Source organism: Vicugna pacos, chromosome 29, assembly GCF_048564905.1.
Source record: "Vicugna pacos chromosome 29, VicPac4, whole genome shotgun sequence".
Classification (NCBI taxonomy): domain Eukaryota; kingdom Metazoa; phylum Chordata; class Mammalia; order Artiodactyla; family Camelidae; genus Vicugna; species Vicugna pacos.
The window spans coordinates 25,829,654-25,835,741 of NC_133015.1; positions in this window are offsets into that span (position 1 = coordinate 25,829,654).

Here is a 6,088-nt window from a genome sequence, read left to right on the forward strand (position 1 = left end):
GGAAAGCACTCAGGAAGAATAAGGCACAGCAAAGTGAAAGCAAGTTTATTTAGAGAGATACGCTCTACACACTGAGTGCTGCTGCTTTGCAGGCAGGAGTGACAGTGAGGTACCCCAGGGCTGTTAGTTTGTATGAGCTGGTTAATTTCATTTGCCAAGGAGTCGGAGGGTTATTCCAACTACTTTGGGGAAGGGGCGGGGTTTCCAGGGGTTGGGCCCCGCCTACTTTTGACCTTTTATGGTCAGCCTAGAAACTGTCCTGGCGCTGTGGGTGCGCCGTGAGGCTCAGGGTCCACTGGAAGTCGAGTCTTCCACCATCTTGGTTCTCACCAGCTTGTCCTGTCCTCAGAGGCTGTGTCATTCCTTCAAGGGTTGTGCCCTGCCCCCTTCCCTCCTGTCTCACACCCACCCAGACCCCCCTTCACAGTGCAGCAATCTTAGAAAATGTATCAGTTTGTGAACCATTTTGGAAACAATGTGAAGTCTTTTGGAGGAGGGGTTCTCGAATGCAGAGCAAAACCCCCTCACTCTGTGATCCGGAGTGACCGTCACGGTGGATGGAACTCTGACACAGGCCGTGCCACTCACCCGGCCTCCTGAACATTTTGAGCCAACTTGAAGCCAGACTCAAAGGAGTAATAATATAACTTCTGCTAACCTCACTGAATTGTCATACACAAAAAATAATGTGTGTAGAAACTTCATATGCCCCAGTGTATTTCCATGAAAAGTAAGTAATATTCTTACCTACGGAGTCCCCCTTGGTCACTGTTTCTGCATTTAGATTTCAAGACTAGATCCGCAGTTTGGGGTTTCCGTCTTCTATTAACTTGTTTTTCTGATTATGTCCGTGCTTCACTTCATGGCTCCTGTAAAGAAGGGTTTTATAAGCCCAGCGCTCACATCTGAGCCCTCCTCTATTCACAGCTGCAGCATCTCTCGTGCCGCTGTCAGCTGATTTTTTGTGCACAATTAGCTATTGCTTATCCATTACCAGTTGTTTCTGAGTTGGGACGATGACCCTGCTGATTTCCTTCGGTGGGTTTTCAAATGAAGTGTTGCTGAGTTGGATACTGTTTTGCCCTTTTTAGATAAGGACCCTCCCTCGAGACATACCTTCACGTCGCCAAGGTGTTCTGATCTGCTGAGTCGTCGTCAGGGAGGCCTAGAGGACCTTGATGACAAAGTGAAATTAGAGAGGCGTAGTCGCGGTTCAGACACTCAAAAATGGGGTTGGGGCTCAGACACGTCTCTACACTGTGGATGACTTGAACTTCCTGTGGACCACACCAGACCCAAGGACACCACCAGCCATGTTCAGAACCATACCTGCCAGCACAGCCTTACTGTCTCAAGATCTCCCCTCGTAAGGGCGCAGCCATTTCAGAGCCCAACCGACGCTGCTTAACAGGCACCCTGACTTCGTGCAGCCCCAGTTGTAATCCTTGACAAACAGCTCACGTGCCTAACGATAACCGCGAGGGTTTGACTTTGTAAGCCTCCCCCATCTTGTAGTCAGGGGAACACAATTCAGGTGCTTCTTAAATCTGCGTCTCCCCGGCTTCAGTCCTGGCAAACCCCAGATAAATGCCTCTTTGTTTCAGGCAGGTCTCCATCGCTCAGATTTTGGCTAACCGCTTCATGTGTGTTTGCCTCGTGTTAGCTGAGCTCAACTGACTTCAGTTACAGGGAAAAGGCGGGTGTGATTTCAGAATTCCATTCACCTCAAATTAACTGAGGTACAAAAATCTATCAGTTAGATTCGTGTGGTTTTCTCAGGGTGGGTGGCAGGTGGAGGTCAGAGGAACTCCGGAGATGAGGCGCTGTTGATCACAGCTGCCTGGGAGGGAGGTTTCCTTTTAGACGATGGTGGCCGGAGCACCAAGCTTTTATTTTTTATTTTTCTTTTTTAAAAAGTTGAGTGCGACTTGCTTGAGAAAGAGTGCTACTTTCTGCTTCATGGGTAAGCTGCTAAACCTTTTTGAGTCTGTTTCTTCATTTCAAAATGGAAATAACGCAACCTGCTTAGTCGGGGTGATGGCCAGCACAGGGTGGGGGAGCCCAGTGTGTGGAGCATGCCCCCCATGCCTCTCCGACAGGCACGGTCTGTGGAGGATGCTTCTTGTCTGGTAGCATCAAGCGGGGACTATTGCTTTATTCGGAATGCACCCATGTGAATAGAGCTGTTACAAGGACGTGGAGATTCCACTGCAGACTATCTGTACTGCGGAAATTGTCCACAGGTCACCAGGTTTTCCGCGGTGGCAAGTTGCTAACCATTGACAAAAAATCAAACTGTCTCTAAAGGATATACTGCCAATGAGCCTCCGGGTCCCCCCTCCCCACCCCGCAGTGAAACTGTTCCTCTGACCACAGTCTTCATCAAGTCAGTGCGGCACCCACACCCGGTTAAAGCTCACAACCTGCAGTACGTAATTGTGAACTGCCTAGAGACATACACCCTTTCTAACGAACGTGCACATATGTGTCAGTAGCTTCCTCCTTTAAAAAAACGCATGTATGTACATGAGTGGGTGCATGCATATGTCTGTGTATGTAAATAAACATAAATAGATATGACACTGAAGTCTCCAGCTGGTGCTCAATCATTTACAGAAAAATTTCTTGGAATCATTTTCTAAAGGGTTTCATTTACTGTTTTGCTTTTCTCACCTCTTCTTACATCATTTCCCCTTTTGACTCATCTAACTGGGCAACGCTATCAAGGTTGCCAATGCTTGCTTTATTCCTGGACCCATGGTCTCTGTCTTCACTGTGTTCTGCTCTCTCACTGCCCTCAAGACCAGGCTTCGCTCCATCTGGTGACCCTGCCCTTGAAGCTGTCTTCCCTGGGCAGTTGCAACATTATTTGCACACGGGGCTGCTCTCCCTCAGTGTTTCCTGCTCAAACACCTGAATCTTGGAATCCACACGACTCAGTCCTTGGGCCTCTAGTCTCTTGTCTGCGTTATCTGTTTAAGTGATCTCATCCAATGTCAAATGTCATTGCTTTTAATATCATTCATATGACATTGACCCTTAAATCTGTCCACTGAGCCCCACATATACAGAGACACGGGCTGCACGTGTGAGGTCTCTGCTGGGATGCTTAACAGACGTCTTGCACTTGACCTGCCTTAACCAGCGCTCTGGGTGCCCCTCCCCACCCCGCAGTGAACCTGTTCCGCTGACCACAGTCTTCGTCAAGTCAATGCACCACCCCACCCGGTTAAAAGCTCACAACGAGCAACTCATCTCAGCGTTCGTCTTCCCTGAACTACCACGTCCAAAGAATCAGCAAGGACTCTTGCTTTTGTTCCTAGAATCTTCCCAATCCACTCACCTCCTGTAGGATAGCTTTTTCACTTGGTGCAAACTGCTGTCACTTCCTATCCGGACAAATGCTGTAGTCCACTCATTTACCTCACGGTAGCCAGCCTTTCCCTTGGGGTCCTTCCTCAGCACAGCAGTAGAAAGGAATCCTTGGCAACATGAATCGTTCCACGTCAGCCTTCGCTCAGACCGTCCCACGGTGTCCAGTGTGCTTGGGATGACACGTGGCTTTGCCAGCCTAATGTTTATGTCTCAGCTCAAGCATCACGTAAGCAAGAGGCCTCCCTTGGCCGGCCAGCTCAAACACTCCCCACAGTCTCTGTGCGTATCCGTCAATTTGTTTTAATGTCTTTATAGCAAGTATCACTCTGGGGAAATATTAGCATGTGCGTTTCTTATTGATCCTCCTTTCCCGCTGCAATCCAGGCTGCAGGGGAGCAATAACCTCGTGTGCCTCGTGGGTCCCCTTCCGTAACACAGTGCCCAGCACGAGAGGGCGCTCGGGGAACGGTTGGTAATTGAATGATTGAAAACAAACTCTGTGATAATTGCCAAGAGTACAGAGTTAAACAAAACGATGTCTTTGCTCTTCAAACCTGGGAAATACTTGTGATTTACAGAAGAGCGAGCTTGAATACTCTGGTTACTTTCTGTGACAATGGCTTTTAAAAAATACGCTCATCTCTTTTGAAACTATCAAAGGTGTATTTTCAAGGACTGACAAGGATTTATTTTTAGAGAGATTCACTCATATGCTTCTATAATTATAATCTTCAGTACGATTAACTAGATGGATGTTCATGTTTAAAATTACTGAAATGATCCATTATCTGGAAAGACCAGCAGACGTTATTCTAAACCTTCCCCACGTTCTCCGGGACCTGCGCTTCTTCTCTTTCATTATTTTCACTTTTGTGGGAAGAATAGATGGGTGAGTATTTTTATCTATAGTTTCTTCTTCTATTACAAAAACAAGTACAATGACTACGGGGCAAACATGGGAAAGAAGGAAGACAACAATCCGGCACAGCCGTACCAATTACATCACAATTTCAACGTGTTTCCCCTACGCACGTTTCGCTGTGTCACCGCACCTCCCGTGCAGCGTCGCAGTGGACTTACGGTCGTTACCAGTACTTCCAATCTGACACGGCACGCAAGGTTTCCCTGTGTTGTTGTATAATCCTTATAATCCGCTTTTACTTATTTATTTATGTTTATAATCTGCTTTTAAAGGCTGCATATAACTCTATTATGTGGAAGTAGCATAACTGGTCATGTCTTTATTTGATGACATTTAGTGTATTTTCAGATTTTTATATTATTGAGATGAATAGACCTGTCCTATATTTGCATTATTTGGGGGGTGGGAGAGTCAAAGAAATGTGAACACCAGTTTAAAGTGGTTGCTTGTTTTATGGTTCATAGCAAATGGGTGTGTGTGTGTGAAATAGAGGAAGCGACCTGCCGACCCCGCCGCAGGAGGGAGATCGTGACTCTTAACGTCATGTTCACGACGAGGAAGACAGAGAGCTTCCCGCAGGAGATGCAGCCTGACTTCAGATCAGCACACGTGACATTTCCCTGAGACGCTCTGTGGGCTTGTATTTGTTCGTTGCCTCTTCCCACATCTCAGTGTGTGTTGTCATATCACACGCCTCCTGTGATAGTAAATCTTCAGCCTCTCACAAGGACGACCATCGGCCTCTTGGAGGCAGACTCCCAGCTCCCCAAGAGTGAATTCTGTAAATACCACAGCACAGAAAACATCAAATCACCCCAAAAGTGCCACCCCGGTAAGGTGAAAACACATTCCCACCACACTTCTCTGGGTGGCGACTGACTAATTTTGAGGTCCTTTGCAGGGTCCTTCCATGAAAAGCTCAGCAAGCACATCGTTTTGGTTTTAAGTGAGGCCCAGACATAAAGTCACTCAGGGTTTGACAGTGGACGGTCTCAAAGAAAAGACAAGTACACAAAACCTCCCTCCTCCTTTGGACGTTCGCCCGAGTGTGTGTTCAGAATCCGCATTGGGTTGCACTGTTGGGTCTAGTCACACGTCACCACCTGTCTTGCTGAGCTACATGAAGTAATATGTATTTGATGCATCATATCCAACATAAAATATGTTCTCTGCTTTATATAATTCCACATTTTTGAGAGCAAAAGTTCAGGATTATAATGTAAAATGTATTAATTCTTTAAAAAAATTCATATAAATAATTAGACAGCAAGATTAGAAGGTGAATAAACACACTGGCAAAAGGCTTTTGCTATGAAATGTATAGAAACGACATATGCATTTTTGTAAAAGGCAGAAGGCCGACACGACTAGGTGTATTGTTTTACCTTTTAGCACGGACAGAATAAATTTATCTTATCTGTCTCTCTGTCTGTCCATCTAGCCCATTCATAGAGGTTGTGTAGTTTAAATCTTCCTTGGTGTCCTCATCTCCAGAGGTTACTGCTACATTTAAAAAACATTTAGTGATGATTAATTCAGCCAAGCTTTTGATGGTTTTGCAGATAAAATCATACTGGCTAAGATCAGATGGTTGAAAAATTCTATCAATTAGTGTCAGTTAATATCATCAGTTCACTTGCCTCTAGATTTATATTGATAACTTGAGTAAAATCATAAATTAAATTACATTTACAATCCTGAATTCATTAGGACGGGTTATGAAACCCTTCAGATGTTTTTACTTCCTCCCCTCACTGGGGTGAAAATGAATGAATAGCTGAGGACTTAGGT